Source organism: Schistocerca gregaria, chromosome 4 (genome assembly GCF_023897955.1).
Source record: "Schistocerca gregaria isolate iqSchGreg1 chromosome 4, iqSchGreg1.2, whole genome shotgun sequence".
Lineage (NCBI taxonomy): Eukaryota > Metazoa > Arthropoda > Insecta > Orthoptera > Acrididae > Schistocerca > Schistocerca gregaria.
Window position 1 is genome coordinate 328,798,276 of NC_064923.1, and position 18,053 is coordinate 328,816,328.

At 40.8% G+C, this 18,053-nt stretch overlaps 2 protein-coding genes across 11 annotated transcripts in view; one reads left to right on the plus strand and one right to left on the minus strand.

Moving 5' to 3' along the window:
* Positions 1-18,053, minus strand: part of LOC126268011 (craniofacial development protein 2-like) — a 492,966-nt gene that overhangs the window by 220,822 nt on the left and 254,091 nt on the right. The gene's annotated exons all lie outside the window — the stretch shown is intronic.
* The window catches only part of LOC126268005 (F-actin-monooxygenase Mical), a 505,795-nt gene continuing 499,466 nt past the window's right edge, over positions 11,725-18,053 (plus strand). For 3 of the 9 annotated variants that reach the window (XM_049973380.1, XM_049973385.1, XM_049973382.1), the window contains exon 1: positions 11,748-11,904. The gene's annotated coding sequence lies outside the window, so the exon portion shown is untranslated. Of the gene's footprint in view, positions 11,964-18,053 lie in introns of all 9 variants that reach the window. The other 6 variants (XM_049973388.1, XM_049973387.1, XM_049973381.1 and 3 more) reach the window with 4 other exon arrangements.

Here is an 18,053-nt window from a genome sequence, read left to right on the forward strand (position 1 = left end):
AGTCAGCCTGCCAAAATATTACACCATCTGGACAACAACAACCAGTTGAATACTGAAGATCAGTAAAACTGAAGCAAAAAAAAGAAAGTTTTATGACCTTAAACTGCGAAACCAGAGAGGGGATACATATTAATGAATCCTTTCTAAACTTTTTTCATTTTTCAGATGCTGATCTACTGTTTTTCTCTATTGTAGATAAACTTCCAAAATTAACAGAAGAACTTATTACAATAACTTTCCAAGCAGTCCTGGAAATCAGTTACAATTAGGCTAAAACAATGTAAAATCAACATACCAAAAAGAAACTCATACACATATGACCACAGTCTCCAGCCTAGGCAGCCAAAGACTGTGATCACATGTTTGCGAGTTGCATTTGTGTGAGTGTGGGCATGTGTATGTTACCTGATACTGATGTAGACCTGTTTAGCTGAAAGCTTTGTTTGGCACTCCTTTTCTTGTGCCTAACTGCAACTGAGCATCTCTGCTATTTGGTGAGTAATTACTCCTCCATAAAATGTTGAACTGGAATTTAATCACAGTTTTCATGAGTTTTTCCTTTGTTATTTTTTCTTGCAATTTTATAAATAATTGTTGGACATGCTAAGGAGAAGTTACACCAAGCAATTTTTGTTGGGATCATTGACTCTTAATTACATTAACATTACAATTCTTGCCACCCATAATTACACGCTTCCACCCACCATGACCAAAACACCATAGTGCACAATGACGCGAGACATAAGCTATACCTATGCACAAACACCATTGGTCTGCAGTGAATAGTTCTGGCTGCAAAGTGAAAAATGTGTACACAAATCCAAGTGTGTGTGTGTGTGTGTGTGTGTGTGATAAAAAACAATGTGAAAATAAGTTGAAGTAAAATGCCCAAATGTAAAAGAAACTTTTCACACTCCCACAGTGTGAAAAAGCCAAAAAATGGTGTGGAACAATGAAACTGGTCAAGAAAGAGAAACATGTCTAGCAGTGTTACGAGAAAATTCTCAATGAAGAAGAAATAATCTAACAGAAGAGCAACATATCAGAGAATAAAGCAATCATATAGAAAAACAGGAAAAATGTCAGATAGCAATAAAAGTGTTTAACAGAAAACAGAAGTAATAAATAATCTTCATTTAGGAAATCAAGTCACAGCATAATCATTGAAGACATCAGGTTCTGGATGTGCAAAGATGCAAGGACCCCTGTTCTTGCTGCTATCCTATGCCTTGGCCTGTCAGTTATGCTCTTATTTCTGATATAGTGTTTGTGAATTGCTTCTCTGACTAAAACATTCTTGAGAATGAGCGCAGAGACATACTGTAGGAGATTTGTAACTGTTAGTGTTGCTTAAAAGAAGGCAACAGTTCTCTGTACAACAGTCCTTGTTTATTATACAGACAACTTTTATTTTTATAATTCTCAATCCATCATAAGACTTATTCTGTGACTTGCCACTTCCTTCATCTTAGTAGTGGTCTGTTAAAGTGGTAAATGTGAAGTTGTGGTTCAAAGTCCACGTTAAACTGGAGTGTACTGTGTGAAAGTCTCAATAAAATATTTCAAAGGTTAGAGGTATGCAAGCGTGTCCCATTCCAATAAGATCTAACTACTAAGCTTACTCATGAAAAACTATGATAAAACTATATTAATGTTAATGTGTCACATGCTTTCATCTTTTGAATTTGATCAGAAAGAATTTTGCTAGTTTCTGAGGCAATGCCCATATACATCAATGAGCCAGAACACTACAGTCACTGACCTCTGCAAGACTGAATGCTGCCATATGTGGAAATGGATATGCGAAACCGTATGAAAAGTATACAAATGGGAAATCCTTATAGTGATGATTTGGGCTGCAAATAGGGACATCCACTGACATAAGTGGCAATGACAATGGGTAGATTGTTATGGTCCAGTGCCTGAAATAAGTATCTTGGAAATAGCGAAGCTGGTTGGCTGTCTGTGTGCTACTGTTGTGAACACCTATGGAAAACTGTTGAAAATGATGCAGTTACAAGTGCGTGACAAGTTGTTGGATGTCCACACTTTATCACAGAATGTGGAAGTCAGAGGTTTTCCAGCTCATTAAAGCAAAATAGGCGATGATCTGTGATAGGTATGATGACATAGTACAACGATGGTGCAGGCATAAGTGTTTTGAAGCACAACATTCAGCTCACATTGTTGAAGATGGGCCTCCACAGCAGATAACACCTGTATTTCTGTGTGGACTCAATGACATCATCAATTACAATTGCAGTGAGCAGGTGATCAGATGAGTCACTTTTATTGTTGGAATGACATCTTCAAGCCATATAAAGCCTATGTCACAATGCCAGAACTGTATTACAGTGATTCGAGGAGCACGACAGTGAAGTCACATTGATGTTTTGGCCACTAAATTCGCCTCATCTGAGATGAATGCAACACATGTGGAACACTATGGGCACCATCTCCCTGCCCACATACCATCGGCCTGTAATTTTTAAGAATTGCGTGACCTGTACATAGGCATCTAGTGCAACATGCAAATTGAGACTAAGAGTCAAGAAAGTCAAAAGTTTACAGAAAGATAAAACAAATTGAAAAACTAGAGTCAAATGGTGAGGTGAGAGGAAAAGAGCGCAGTCACTAAAAAAAAGTATTTTAGAGAAGGATGAACGAAAAGAGAAATCAATACACTGATGTGAAAAACCTAAGGATCAAAGTAACTGCTACAAAATAACGCAGAAGGCAACTGAAAGAAATATGCAATCAGATGAACAGAAATGACACTACTATTCAAAGACAGTAATTACACTTAAGTCATCACGATTCGTGGTCCCCTGCACATTACAAATGGCAGGACGTGGATCTTAATAGGGCGTGTGACCACTACAGATGGCAATGCATGCACTGTAACATGCTGGCCACAAGGACTGGAAAATTTGCTCTTGGGGGAGTGCAGTCTCACGAAAACGTTGGTAAGTAAATGTCCTGTGTTCAAAGAATTCGAACTAAATATGCCCATGCAACATTATACGTCTGCCCAACGACCTATATAGTTTATATACCTCCTTGCGTCTGCCCATGCCATAACACCTGGACCACCAAAACTACCATATTGGACAAAGTTCCTGGGTGTATCATGAGTTCCTTCATCTCTTCATGTGAAGACACATCCAGCGTTGTTGAACTAATCGTTTTGGTGTGGTGACTGCAGAATAATTATTGTTTTTGAACAAAAGAGTCATTCCTGTTCGCCTCATTTCATATTTTTTTTAATTAAATTATACTGTAGCATTTATTTCTATGTATGGTCCAAGTTTCGTAGAGCATAATACAGAAGTGATGGTACTTTCATTCTTAAGTTTTTCGCAACAGTTACTTATCGTGACGTCGTCGTTAGTTAAAAATTAAGAGCTTTGGCCATTACTACAATGGTAGAAACGTTGTGTCTTTCCCAAAAACATAGACTGTATCTACGAAGACGAAAGAAAATAATCAATGTTTTTTCAGAACATACAAGTGGAAGAGAAATTACTGAGGAACTGAGGAAAGGTAATGCTATTATCTTATGACAAAGGACATCCTGGGTAAAAATAAAGGTAATGTCTTCACTTATGTTGTCCCAAAACGTAAAGCATTTCTAGTCTCGCCAACTATCGGTAGCCCTTAAAAATTACATTCTTTCATCGAAAAAGCCTGTAGTTGGTGGAAGAACATGGTAGATAATAAAGTTTTTCATAATAACCTATGGCAAAATACTCTCCTCTTGGCATGCTACCATTTTGCAAAATCTCATTTTGTTATCTCAAGCCGTTTATGAACTATGAGGAATGTTATGGATATTTTACTCTGGTTTTATCGCTGGTATGGCACGATCACAAATGAATGTGCTTTGTCAGATCAGTTTCCTTGACTCTCGTCACAGATTCAAACCTTCCTTCCCCGTAAATATCACAATAATTGTGACCGTTAACAGAATGATGAGCACAACATAGCGAACATGACGTGTAAAGCTACAAGCAAAGCAAAGTTTTTTGTTGTTGTATAGTATCTGTAAAATCGTTTGCAAAAATGGTGCCGTGATTCTGTCATCGCCGGCCGGCCAAAAGGTGGCAGATTATGTCGGCCTCCTCTGCTGAACTGATGAATGAACTCGTCAAGCACTTTGGACGAAAATTGGTCCTTGCGCATCGGCCGTCGTATCCTGCGCGGAATCTATGTCTGAGCACTTGTTTGACAAATCAGTGGATATAGGAAAGGCCGAATTTGACAAATAAGTTTGATTTTAACTAGCGCAGGTAAATAACTAGTTTTAAACGAATGCATTTGGACGAAAAAGTGGGAGCATTTAAAAAAAGAAAAAGGTATGTGGGAGTTAAAAATTGATTACACTGATTTTACTGTCGCTATTTGCTTCACTTGTTAACTTTTTTACTGTATGCAGTCACAGTATTATACCCCAACAAGTAGAACTGGTAAATTTCGTTTTGGAAGGTCTGCAGTCTTGGAGTTAGGGTGAGTAAGTGCTGTATTCAAATCCTGCAAATATCATATTTTAAGCTCTAAAACAGCCTGCCAACCACCCGCAGATGGAGGAATGAACAGTGAATAAAAAATACATAACAATTATTGTAATAAAAATTGCATGCGCAACAAATGGAACAACTGTCCTGCTGATGCTGTGTAGTATAACTTCCTCTTAACATACAGCAGCCCTTAAACTAAGTATTCATCAGAGCTTGGACCATCTACTTACCCAGAGTAGGATGATGAAAAAGAATCGATTATATTGGTCGCTACAGGAACTTCCATTTCATAGTCCAGAAGGAAGTCAGGATCCAAACGACGTCCAAAATTTGGGCAGTAGCATTTTAATGTTGGTAGTAGTGTCGATGATAAAGTTTTCAAAATATAATTTTCTGGAGGTCGAGCCCATTTATTTCAATTGTAATACGTCAATACCATGGATTAATGCCACAAGTATGAATATTTATGCTATAAGCATAATGTAGGTTTTTGTGAATGTAGCCAACAGAAATCTGAGATTGTCACATGTTTTTGATATACACTCCTGGAAATGGAAAAAAGAACACATTGACACCGGTGTGTCAGACCCACCATACTTGCTCCGGACACTGCGAGAGGGCTGTACAAGCAATGATCACACGCACGGCACAGCGGAAACACCAGGAACCGCGGTGTTGGCCGTCGAATGGCGCTGGCTGCGCAGCATTTGTGCACCGCCGCCGTCAGTGTCAGCCAGTTTGCCGTGGCATACGGAGCTCCATCGCAGTCTTTAACACTGGTAGCATGCCGCGACAGCGTGGACGTAAACCGTTGTGCAGTTGACGGACTTTGAGCGAGGGCGTATAGTGGGCATGCGGGAGGCCGGGTGGACGTACCGCCGAATTCCTCAACACGTGGGGCGTGAGGTCTCCACAGTACATCGATGTTGTCGCCAGTGGTCGGCGGAAGGTGCACGTGCCCGTCGACCTGGGACTGGACCGCAGCGACGCACGGATGCACGCCAAGACCGTAGGATCCTACGCAGTGCCGTAGGGGACTGCACCGCTACTTCCCAGCAAATTAGGGACACTGTTGCTCCTGGGGTATCGGCGAGGACCATTCGCAACCGTCTCCATGAAGCTGGGCTACGGTCCCGCACACCGTTAGGCCGTCTTCCGCTCACGCCCCAACATCGTGCAGCCCACCTCCAGTGGTGTCGCAACAGGCGTGAATGGAGGGACGAATGGAGACGTGTCGTCTTCAGCGATGAGAGTCGCTTCTGCCTTGGTGCCAATGATGGTCGTATGCGTGTTTGGCGCCGTGCAGTTGAGCGCCACAATCAGGACTGCATACGACCGAGGCACACAGGGCCAACACCCGGCATCATGGTGTGGGGAGCGATCTCCTACACTGGCCGTACACCTCTGGTGACCGTCGAGGGGACACTGAATAGTGCACGGTACATCCAAACCGTCATCGAACCCATCGTTCTACCATTCCTAGACCGGCAAGGGCACTTGCTGTTCCAACAGGACAATGCACGTCCGCATGTATCCCGTGCCACCCAACGTGCTCTAGAAGGTGTAAGTCAACTACCCTGGCCGCCAAGATCTCCGGATCTGTCCCCCATTGAGCATGTTTGGGACTGGATGAAGCGTCGTCTCACGCGGTCTGCACGTCCAGCACGAACGCTGGTCCAACTGAGGCGCCAGGTGGAAATGGCATGGCAAGCCGTTCCACAGGACTACATCCAGCATCTCTACGATCGTCTCCATCAGAGAATAGCAGCCTGGATTGCTGCGAAAGGTGGATATACACTGTACTAGTGCCCACATTGTGCATGCTCTGTTGCCTGTGTCTATGTGCCTGTGGTTCTGTCACTGTGATCAAGTGATGTATCTGACCCCAGGAATGTGTCAATAAAGTTTCCCCTTCCTGGGACAGTGGATTCACGGTGTTCTTATTTCAATTTTCAGGAGTGTAATTTTGTTTGCTTACATTTTGTGCTAAGACTAAAACTTTTAATTTTATTCACCTTTGTCCTGTTTTGTACGTATATGTATTCCAGCTACAGGTTGAAGTTGAAAAACGCCACTCCTCCTTGGAGGTAAGGAGTACCACAACGGACTAATTATAGTTATAATATGGACCTCTAGCACAACTAATAATGCGTTGTAAAGTGAGACACAATGTAGTAAATGGTATCGGTAATTTAGTGCTGTTGGACCATTTATTTACGAGACAAATGTTAGATGAATACGACAGTATTACTATATGAATGTCCGCCCCCAGTAGCTGAGTGGTCAGCGCGACAGCATGTTAATCGTAAAGGCCCGGGTTCGATTCCCGGCCGGGTCGGAGATTTTCTCCGCTCAGGGACTGGGTGTTGTGTTGTCCTAATCATCATCATTTCATCCCCATCGACGCGCAAGTTGCCGAAGTGGCGTCAAATCGAAAGACTTGCACCTGGCGAACGGTCTACCCGATGGGAGGCCCTAGTCACATCACATTTACTATATGGATACCCATCTTTATGATTATTGTAGTGGTCACAATAGGACGCTATATGAATAATACTTATGAGGAGGAGAAACACTGTATGCAGTTAATGCATTTGCTTTCCTAAGCATTAACAAAAATTAGAAATATGGCAATAAAAGATAAATCTAGAAAATTTCGTTCATAAAAATATGTTTTATACACGAAGAGCCAAAGAAACTGGTACAACTGCCTAATATTGAGTAGGGGCCCCGGAAACACACGGAAGTGCCACAATGGGTGACATGGTTTCGACTAATGTCTGAATCAGTGCTGGAGGGAATTGACACCATGAAACCTGCAGTACTGTCCATAAATCCATAAGAGTACGAGGGCGCGGAGATCTCTTCTGAACAGCACGTTGCAAGGCATCCCAGATATGTTGAATAGTGATGATGTGTGGGAAGTTTGGTGACCAACGAAAGTGTTTAAAGTCAGAATGGTGTTCCTGGAGCCACTCCATAGGAATTCTGGACGTGTGGGGGTGTTGCATTGTCCTGCTGGAATTGCCCAAGTCCATTGGAATCCACAATGGACATGAATGGGTGAAGATGATCAGGCTTGATGCTTACATACGTGTCACGTGTTACAATTGTATCTAGATGCATCAGGGGTGCCGTATCCCTCCAATTGCACACGCCCCACCCATTATAGAGCCTCTACCAGCTTGAACAGTCCCCTACTGACATGCAGGGTCTGTAGAGTCATAGGATTGTCTCCATACCCATACACATCCATTTGCTCGATACAATTTGAAACGAGATTCATCCGACCAGGCAACTTGTTTCCAGTCATCAACAGTACATTGTCAGTGTTGACGGTCCCAGACAAGGCATAAAGCTTTGTGTCATGCAGTCATAAAGAGTACACGAGTGGGTCTTTGGCTCCAAAAGACCATATCGATGATATTTTGTTGAATGGTTCTCACTCTGATGCTTGTTGATGGTCCAGCATTGAAATGTGCAGCAATTTGCGAAATGGTTGGACGTCTGTCATATTGAACGGTTCTCTTCAGTTGTCGTTGGTTCCGTTCTTGCAGGACCTTTTTGCATCCTCAGTGATGTCGGAGATTTGATATTTTACTGGATTCCTGATACACGGTACACCCTTGAGATGATTCTATGGGAAAATCTCCACTTCATCTCTATCTCGGAGATGCTGTGCCCCATTGCTCGTGCGCTGACTAAAACACCATGTTCAAACTCACTTAAAACGTGACGACGTGCCGTTGTAGTAGCAGTAACCACTCTAACAACTTAGTGTCACATATAGGCATTGCCGACTGCAGCGCTGTAATCTGCGTGTTTACATATCTCTGTATTTGAATATGCATGCCTATACCAGTTTCTTTGACACACCTCAGTGTAAATCGCCAGTTCACTTCATATCACAGTCGAAATTCTTTGCTTTTATGAACATTTTCCTTTTGGTGTGCCATCATAAGAAGCCAAATCAAGCACCACCCAACACAATATAATTCAGTGCAAAATCCAAACGAAGCTGTGGTTATCCATTCTTTTCCGACAGCAAAAAATTATCATCTAAGCTGTTACACTTGTCAGTAATAAGCGAAATATCCTTGCGACTTTCTGCAGTGGCACCGTAATCCACCATTCACACAGGACTCCACAGATTTTAGAAAGCTGCACAGCTTTCAGCTTGGCGTCATGCGAAATCATATGGGTGTGTATTACAAATGCAAATAATCCTGTTGGCTGAACATCTGCAACTGAGCAAACCGCGCCAAGTACACGTCCACAGCGGCGCTCGGTGGCCACAGCACAGTTGCGACACCAGAGGATGGGCTTATGAGAGCCCAAAACCGGCCGTGATAATAAAAGAAATTTACAACTTAAGTGGCATTTTCAACATGTAGGATAAATACAAATGTTTTATTCCACTGTTGAGTTTATTTACATGCAATTGGTGTCACAGTAATAATAATGTAAACTTTGACATGACAAATGTTTTTAACTACAATATAGTAATCCAAGACGGATACATATTTGTGCAAATGTCAATAACAACAAGAAGTTTCCTAACAGATCAAGTACAAGATAAATGAACTACATAGTTCAGTGAATGACAAATAAATAATCAAACAGATATTTAACAATAAGTACATTAAACAGTAATAAAATAGTTGCACAGAGTGGCAAATGTATAGTTTGCGGTTAATTTATTGTTCATTGTTATAAGGAAAGTGGGTCATTTGTCACATACTCAAGGAACTCTTGAGCAGAGTAAATTACTTTACTTTCCATCCACTTCAAAAGACTAGTTTTAAATTTATTTACCGACACTGTGTAGGCATTTTTAGGTAATGTGCTAAAGCAGACAGGACCAACATATGTGTAACTGTTACGTGTCTTTGCAAGTCTAGCATATGTCATATTAATTGTAGGTCCATTTCTTATGTTATGGTCAAGAACTGTTGTCCTTAAGTCAAATTTACTCAGATTCTCTTTAACAAAGACAAGACAGCTGTAAATATACACGCCAGGCACTGTCATTATATTTAGTTTCTTAAGATAATCTCGACATGATTCATATGGGCTAAGTCCTGCTATGAACCTTATGGCTTTCTTTTGTCATTTAAACACTAATTTTGAGCCTACAGAATTGCCCCATAATGATATTCCATAACTCAGATGTGAATGGAAGAATGCAAAATATGCATATAACAGAAGTTCTTTACTGACACTGCTCCTCAGCTTGTTCATCAGATATATGACATGTACCAGTTTGCCACATATCTTCCCTGCTGTGGGTATCTCAGCTGAGCTTTTGATCTACATGAAATCCTAATAATTTTACTGTTTTGTTATTAAGTCTGGAGGCATTCAGATTGAATACAATACCTATAGTTGTACTATCATTCTTCTGCAGTACATCTGCCTCAAACCAAGTAGTGCACCTCTCCTTTGCCACTACCACACTGTGTTGCACATTTTCAAGATTGGTATCAAATGTGATGAGTGTTGTGTCATCAGCATATAGCACTGAATCACATAATACAACTGCAGGTAAATCATTTATGTAAATAATGAAAATGAAAGGTCCAAGAACAGATCCTTGAGGTACGCCCTTTACAGCTGGGAGACATTCTGACAATTGATTATTTATGTTAACTAACTGTTTTAGATTGTCCAAGTATGACTGCATTAGGCATAGAGAATTCTCTCTCACTCTATAGTGGTAGAGCTTTTTTAAGAGAATATTGAGGGAGTCCATATCAAAATCTTTCCTGAGGTATAACGGTGTTGCACAGATAATATCTTTATTTTCCAAACAATTTAATGTTATAGTGCACGTTATGGCATTGGAACTATGACAAGAGTCAAATACAAGGAAGCCAAAACCCAAATGTTAGATCCGAAAATAGATTTTGTGCAGGTTTAAATCAGGGGCTCCAAATACACTAGCAAAAGAAATTGCACCCGAAGAAGACAGTGCTGTCTGCTATGTGAAACCAGCCAACAGCTTTGTAAATATTATCAGCAGACACGCCACTCCTCCAGTATTTTATAATATTGTTCTATACATTGACCTAGGCATTACGAATATCTGATTTTTAGTTTAACAACTGCCACATCACACTCAGAGACTACTTCCCACATATAAACCACAAGTTATACAGTGCTTGATCTCACAACTACTTTCTTCACCTAGCTTTTTTGGTTACGTGTCAGGTTTATTTATTTGTTATTTATATATTCACCCAAAGATCATTCAAGGTTTTGGGATAGGCCTATATCGTTGGTTTGCAAATGTAGTGCACACACACACACACACACACACACATTGCTAAAGAAAATTAAACATAAGTTGTTGTTTTCGTACTTCCAGGAACTGCGGCAAGGTACCTGCCGACCACTGTTTTGACTTTTTTCTGTAATAAAATGATGCACACTGGAAATCGAATGGAGTACAACACTTACTCCGAGATAAATGCGACAGAACACACGTGTTACGACATGCAGGCACCAGGGAGCAGGGGAGGAAGGAAAGTTGCATAAATATTACAACCAAGCTGAACTTCTTGCGGCATAACGAAAGTTGCGTCTCTGAAGATGCGCCAGTCAACACTGGAAGTTCACACATGCAACTGCATTGTGCCATTAGCTGTGTCGACACTTTTGTTGCAAGTGCGAACCAGGCTTTAAGTCATGTCTATTCCAGATATACAATGCAAATTGTTAAGATGTCTATGGAAATCACGCACAAAATCCAAGGTACTTTCGAACGGCGTCTGACGGTACAAGTCATGTGATGGCATTCGATATACAACACAATCTGATGCTTCAGGCATCTTTAATAATAAAATTTATTTTCGTTCGCAGCCATGCCGCACTGCGCTCAGCTTAATCAATTATTACTATTAAATGTGGCTGAAGCAGCAAATTTGAAGAAATTTTAAATCAAAGGACAGTCGCAGACTTCACTTAGCACAGCATAACTACATTTAAGTTATGACATTCAAAATCTGCAGAGCAATTAACACACGTATTGGCAATGAGAATTTTGTGTTTCGCGTTTAAATGCTCGCTCCATAGATGTTTTTACTGTAAGGACAATGCAAGGAGGTTAGAGTAAGCCAAACGCTTTCAATGTTGCCAACTGCTTGATACCAGTCAGTTGCGTACTTCCTCAAAGCTACAATAGATGTCACGGCTATCGTAAGTTTGTAAACTCTCTGACTGACGGAAAAAAATCTGTTTGTGTGAGGAGGGTCTCGCAGGCAGGTGGAGTGTTCGGTGTTTGCAAAGTGTTTGAAAGGTTTTTGTGCGTTTTGTGTTGAAGTAAGGTAGCTGTAAACAGATGGAAACCAGCTGTAGTGAAACGAGAGTGCCGTTGTATTAGGATCCTGTAAGTAGAAATTTATGAAATTCCTCACAGCACCGCAAATGAGCAGAGAAGTTTCCTAGGTATGGTTTGATGTTGCCGACTTTGTTTTTGTGCCTGATTTTGAACTTCAGATGTATTATGTTTTTATTGACAGTGCCCCACAACAACAGTGTAGAAAAGTGATCATGGTGTCCCTCGTATTCGCGTAGTTAACGATGTGAGATTCAAGCAATAGTTACAAATTTGATGATTCTGATCGGCATATTAACAAATATACTGCAGTTGTCAAATACAGCCAGCACGGTCGAGTGGTTAAAGAGACGAAAAAACCGCATCACTTAGAAACATGCATTATGCATTTCTGTTTGGAAATAAAGTTTAAAATTGGTTGTCGCGTATATAATGTGCCCCTTGCCATTTTTTATTACGGCACTTAAATTTAAATTTTTTAAACGTCACGTATAGTGAAAGAATTATGCACACCTACCCAAGTGATCCTTGCGAATCCCTGTGCAAGATCTACTATTCGTACATATATGCATGCAGAACGTAATGCTAATTTCTCACTAAAATTTAGTTCGATACTACATAGTGCGATTAAGGGAATCCGAAATTAGGACATGTGCCGTAAGTGTTGATACACCTCTGTTCCACATTTAATATACACAGTGTTTTATTTGTAGAAATTATGTAAAGGATCAAAATAATTCCTGTAATAGCCGACTGAGCTACTGGAATATGCTGGTTTTTTCTCGTTTCTTAAAACTGCAGTTCACTGCTATTCCGCCAATATTTCGATCAGTTGTGATCGTATTGTGAGCCTATTGATGCTTTTGCGAAGAAATATAAATCACAATCGACACATTGCAATTCAGATTGAGGATATGTTCCGCAGGAATCAGATCCTATATGGTATAAGGACAGATTATATTAATTTAAGAATAGTACAAACTAGTACGGAAGATGGTAAGCTGTGTGATATGATAATACTGATAATATGTGATACTGTTAATAAGTTTCGTTTCATACACTTCGAGGTTTTGCTGTATGTCATTTGGAAACTTTTTCACTTCTCAGTAGTGCAATTTGCATTTTCGATCATTGACAGCAGCATATTTTCATCATATTTAAATGTGAAGCAGATGTCCAGTGCAGAAATTATGGAATAAATAAAATGTAGGAAACCTAGTTTCCGCTACTTTCGAGATAACTTTATCGTTTGTAAACTTTCTCAGCAACACTATCCTGTTAGTATCTTTTTTGTTTTTTTTTCATGGTGTCATTATTTGTAAGTCCCAAAAGCACATAGGTTGGAGAGGAGCTTGAGAACCTTCCATGAGAATCTCTGTATTTGTTGCTAATTGCTCTTACAGTGGCTAGTTTAGATATAAATCTGACAGAACAAAAAAAGTGCTGCAATACAAGCAGTGTTGGTACCACGACAATACGTCCTTTGTTTTTGTGGACAAATTTAAATTCCTCTTTTTCCATCTCTAAATACTTACAATTTTCAGTGACCTTTTGATGTGCCCCTCTTTAAAACATGAAAATCCAACTTTGGGAAACGGCTGTTCACAGTCGGAACTGAAAGGTGGTTCTGTAGAAACTACTGGAGGTACTTGGAAGTTATTGAATATGTCTTTTGCCGCTAGAGTACCTTAAATTTCGATCCACATTTTGCTTCAGTGGGAAATATTGTGGAAAAAATTTCCTACTTGGATGTCTAACAGAAGAAGAAACATATCAGTCTAGTAAGCTCTTTCTTATTTGTGTCGAAGAATTGAAACTATCTGTACAGAGTTGATAGTTGCTGTAGCAGTGTATAATGTCGCTGTTGTGCAAGCTTATCAGTGTCTTGAGAATTACGGCTTTGGGAAGTATGATATCGTTATCGATCACTCCACGATTTGGATTGTGCTGTAAGTCCACAACATGCGCTAGCGCCTAAAGCAGTTTTGTTTCCTCTAAAAATGAAACGCTTGCTGGTCGGTGCTATGTATATAAACTTCTTTTGTGCTCTCCATTGCCCGTCGCGGTATCATATTTTATTCCTTTCTTCTGTATATGTTAGGCTACTGCACTCCAAGGCAGATTTTCTTTCACACCGCTTCTGTGAGCTTCAGTAGCGTTGAGACTGTGAACAGGAGGCAGGTTTTGCACGACAGATGTATTTGTAACCATTTTTCGCTGGATTAAACCGATTTTGGTTGCGTATGTCACAGATCTAAGCGGCCTTGCTTCAGATGAAATTTTTTGAAAGGAGAAGTGACTGCGATGGAGTGAACTGCATAGAAATATAGAAGAAATTATGCAGAAGTCCTTACATTACAATGAGAATGGAATTTATGAATTGTCCTCACTGTTGCCAAGCCTAGTAACTTAAATGCCTCACTTGGGATGAGCAAATGTCATCCCCCCCCCTCTCTCTCTCTCTCTCTCTCTCTCTCTCTCTCTCTCTCTCTCTCTCTCTCTCTCTCTCACACACACACACACACACACACACACACACTTGATAGCCTAAACGATGTCGTGGCGGTACTAGAGGGTTGTCAAGTCAACTTGTAACATATTTTCTGCTGTAAGCTTTTCAAGTCGTCAGCATATATAATGGACTATCGAGTCCAACACAGCCGCGTTGTATTAAATTGGATTGTGTTCAATGGTATTAGCGTCGTAATTGTGACAGAGACAATGATCTTACTTCTGCTCCACAATGTTCGGCGCCAGTCTGGGGTTCGTATCGGCGCCGCTTGGTTTCCCTCACGCGGATGTGTGCCGCGTCTAGCGATGCGGGGTCGACCTTCTGGAAGGACGTGATCTCCCTGCTAAACGGTGGCGGCGGCAACAGCAACAGCAGCGCGCGAACCATTTGGACAAAAGATGGGAGCACTTTCTAGCCGACGACTTCTTTCTTCACAAAGCGAAATTGAACTGTGGTCGTTAACGGATGCTGTTTTCTTAATACTCGTCCGCCCCATTTATATGATTGTGTACCCAAGGAACCAATCTGAAGATTGGCAATTTGAGAAAGACTGTATGGAAATGCTTCTCCCAGCAGTGGCAGTGTGTTGAAATTTTGCCCGATTGTGTGTTCTGAATCACAAGAAGGTTTACAATTTAGTACCACGTCGACGTCCAGACCATTAAAGGTGGAGTATCACCACAATTGGATTTATGGAACTGTCATTGATTGCATCAGTCCGCAGCTCGTGGTCTCGCGGTAACGTTCTCGCTTCGCGGGCACGGGTTCCCGGGTTCGAATCCTGGCGGGGTCAGGGATTTTCACCTGCCCCTAGCCATCATCATCATCCATCCCCATTATGTTCGGAGGAAGGCAACGGCAAACCACCTTGCGTAGTACGGCTGTGCTGGTCTCCCACATCTTTCCCCTACGCTCTGTAAAGAAGCATGGGACTTGATTTCATCTGTAGTGATTTTAGGAAACCACGGAGTATATTAAGTATGAACTCTGATTCTCGTGGATGCAAGTCCAATTTCTTTAATCATTGCACTACCTCGTTCTGTCATATAAAAGTAGAGGACAAACTAATAAATTGTATTACTGTCGTTTCAATACTTATTCGCGGTTTCAGTGTTACATCTGTCTAGAACACTGCACTCGTTGCTAAATGCTGGGTGCTCCAGAAGAAATGGCGAATGTTCAGGGATATGACTGGAACGAGCAATCATTCGAAGCAAACAATCTGATAAACATGGCCACTAAAATGCATACCTTAAGAGTCATCTTCGCTACTGTGTAACACTTCTCTTCTACTGAAAAGTGTTCATAGCTCCTTAAGGTATGCATTTTAGAGCCGATCTTTGTTAGACAAGTTGTTTGTCCATACTAATTCTCTAAAAATATGGAGAGCAAAAAACTTCAGTTGGGAGATTTGTTTCGCAATATCAAACACATTTACTAGACTTTTTACTTCGAATGCTTCACGTTACACCACTGGTCAGATCTTTTCTGTCCATTTTTGACAGTAGTTTTGAGCAGTATAATTTTTTTGGTCTGAATGCTACATTCGTATTGTGCTGGATACAATCTTATGTGCACTGGTAAACATTTTGCTGTTTCTATAGCTATGTGAGTGATTTTTCAGTTTATTCTCAAATTATGTGCTAACATTCAGTACAATAACTTTTTGATTCCTTACATGTCTCTTTTAGTTGTGTGTTGTGCGCTTCTCGCAGAACATGTCATCAAATACATGAGCGCTTGTTGTTTGTGACATTTATTTCTGACTCCACCTAAGATATTTGTTTCTAAACCGTGAAATTACGTGTATAATGCAAATATTCGGTGAATCTCAAGAGAGTATACTGTGTGTTAACTCACAACACGCATAGTACAACCAACACAACCTGTAAAGCGTTGACTTCTCTCCAGTCTCAGTCCTGTACATCTCTGCAAGGTTTTGGAGTTTTTATCCGTTGTGGTGCTGTGTTGGTCAACTGTAATATTGTAGTTTTCAGATATCAAATATAATTCCAAACAACTTATTAGCTACTTTCGTGGCATCAGTAGCAAATGCACTGTGGACATCTTAAACTTCTGTATCTGACATGTATACTAGACACGAAATGCAGTGAGACAGTGAAAAGCTATTTATAAATGTGTCCACACTCACCACATCAGCTGCATACACTCATCGCGTTGCATCAAATTAATCAAATATTTCTCCGTCTTGTGAGCTATATTGCCTTTGACGTGATTATAACTTAGCGGAGAACTTCCGAGTTACGCAGTGTTTCACGGAATGCTGCTAGTGAACAACGCCTTTGTCTTTAACCACATTGCTTTGGCTTCCTTCGCCGTCGAGAGTGGCAGGGTATTTGGGGAATCAGTATCAGAAGAAGGGATTAAACATTCTTCCGGCATCTTCGTTACGAATAAGGAGGCGGTCGAATATAATCAGTAGCTTTTACTCTCAACGTCCACATCAAGGAAGTTCTTTAGTTTTTCATTAGTTGTCATTCTCTGGAGTACTCTGACACTAAAATGTTTGTTCATACCAACAATTTAGGTAAATCGATTTGCGCTGCCCGTTTATCTTCCCCAAGGCTTTTTATACTCGCCATTTAGTTGTAGGGAGGACTGTAATGAAGAAAGAAAGAGGACGTCTTTCGTAATACGAAATGTAGGAAAAAACTGTCATTCGAGTGGGAACTTCGGTGTAACTGTGTAACAGGCAGCTCATACAATAAATATGCAGCCTGGACATTGGTACTCTGCGGAATTTCACAGTATGTTCGTCCTTGTCGTCTCGACAGTTACCAGTAATTACGTGGTGGTCACCTGTGAATAATTTGGGTCACAAATTGATTATCGAATTGTATCTCAGGAGTATCGCTTGCATGTGTTCCTGCCGATCCAGTTTGCCGAAATTCACTGAAACTGTTCACCGTGCTTATCTAATTCGCTGGGAACGCTCGTGGTCTAGCGGTGCGAGGTATTTGTTGTGACGGCAAATGCTACCTTTAATACGACACATTGAATATGTTAGCGAGTACAGAAACTTACGTAGCAGCCCCGTATAGTGCTTTACACTCAGTTACTGGTGCAGGAAATAAACCATATACTGATACAGAGCAACCACCATCTTGCACCTAGGATTGCTCTCAAATTGAGTCGTGGAGACTGCGTGCTATGAGTTTATATCAACTGATATCTTGATTAATCCAACCTAGCCCAGCTACATTCTCCCTATTGCTTACGGCCCAAGGAATGTGTCTATTTGCTTAGAACATAAACTGCGTTTGCCGTGGAGCTAAGAAGGACACGCTTTTCGACGCTTGGATGTCATATCCTTACGCTCTATGACTTGATCAGCACTGCTCGTTGCTTTCTCTGATAGATCTTTACGCCACAAAGTATCCTAATATAATCAGCAGTCAGAACATTGATAATGTCATTCATTTTCACGCGTTCTTTTGTTCATCCTTCAGTAATGAGATTCGGTTCCTGTTTTTCCTGGACATAGTGTTTATCTGTATTGATCCGATGCATTCTTGTGAAGTTTAGTGTTTTCAACCACGGTTATTATCAAAATGAAAAGAAAACGAATAGTGAAGCTTGTGTACACTGATGGAATTGGAGGCAATGTATTCTAGCAACTAGATTACTCCTCTTCTCTATCTCGCTAGTGCCCTTCAAACCATCCAGT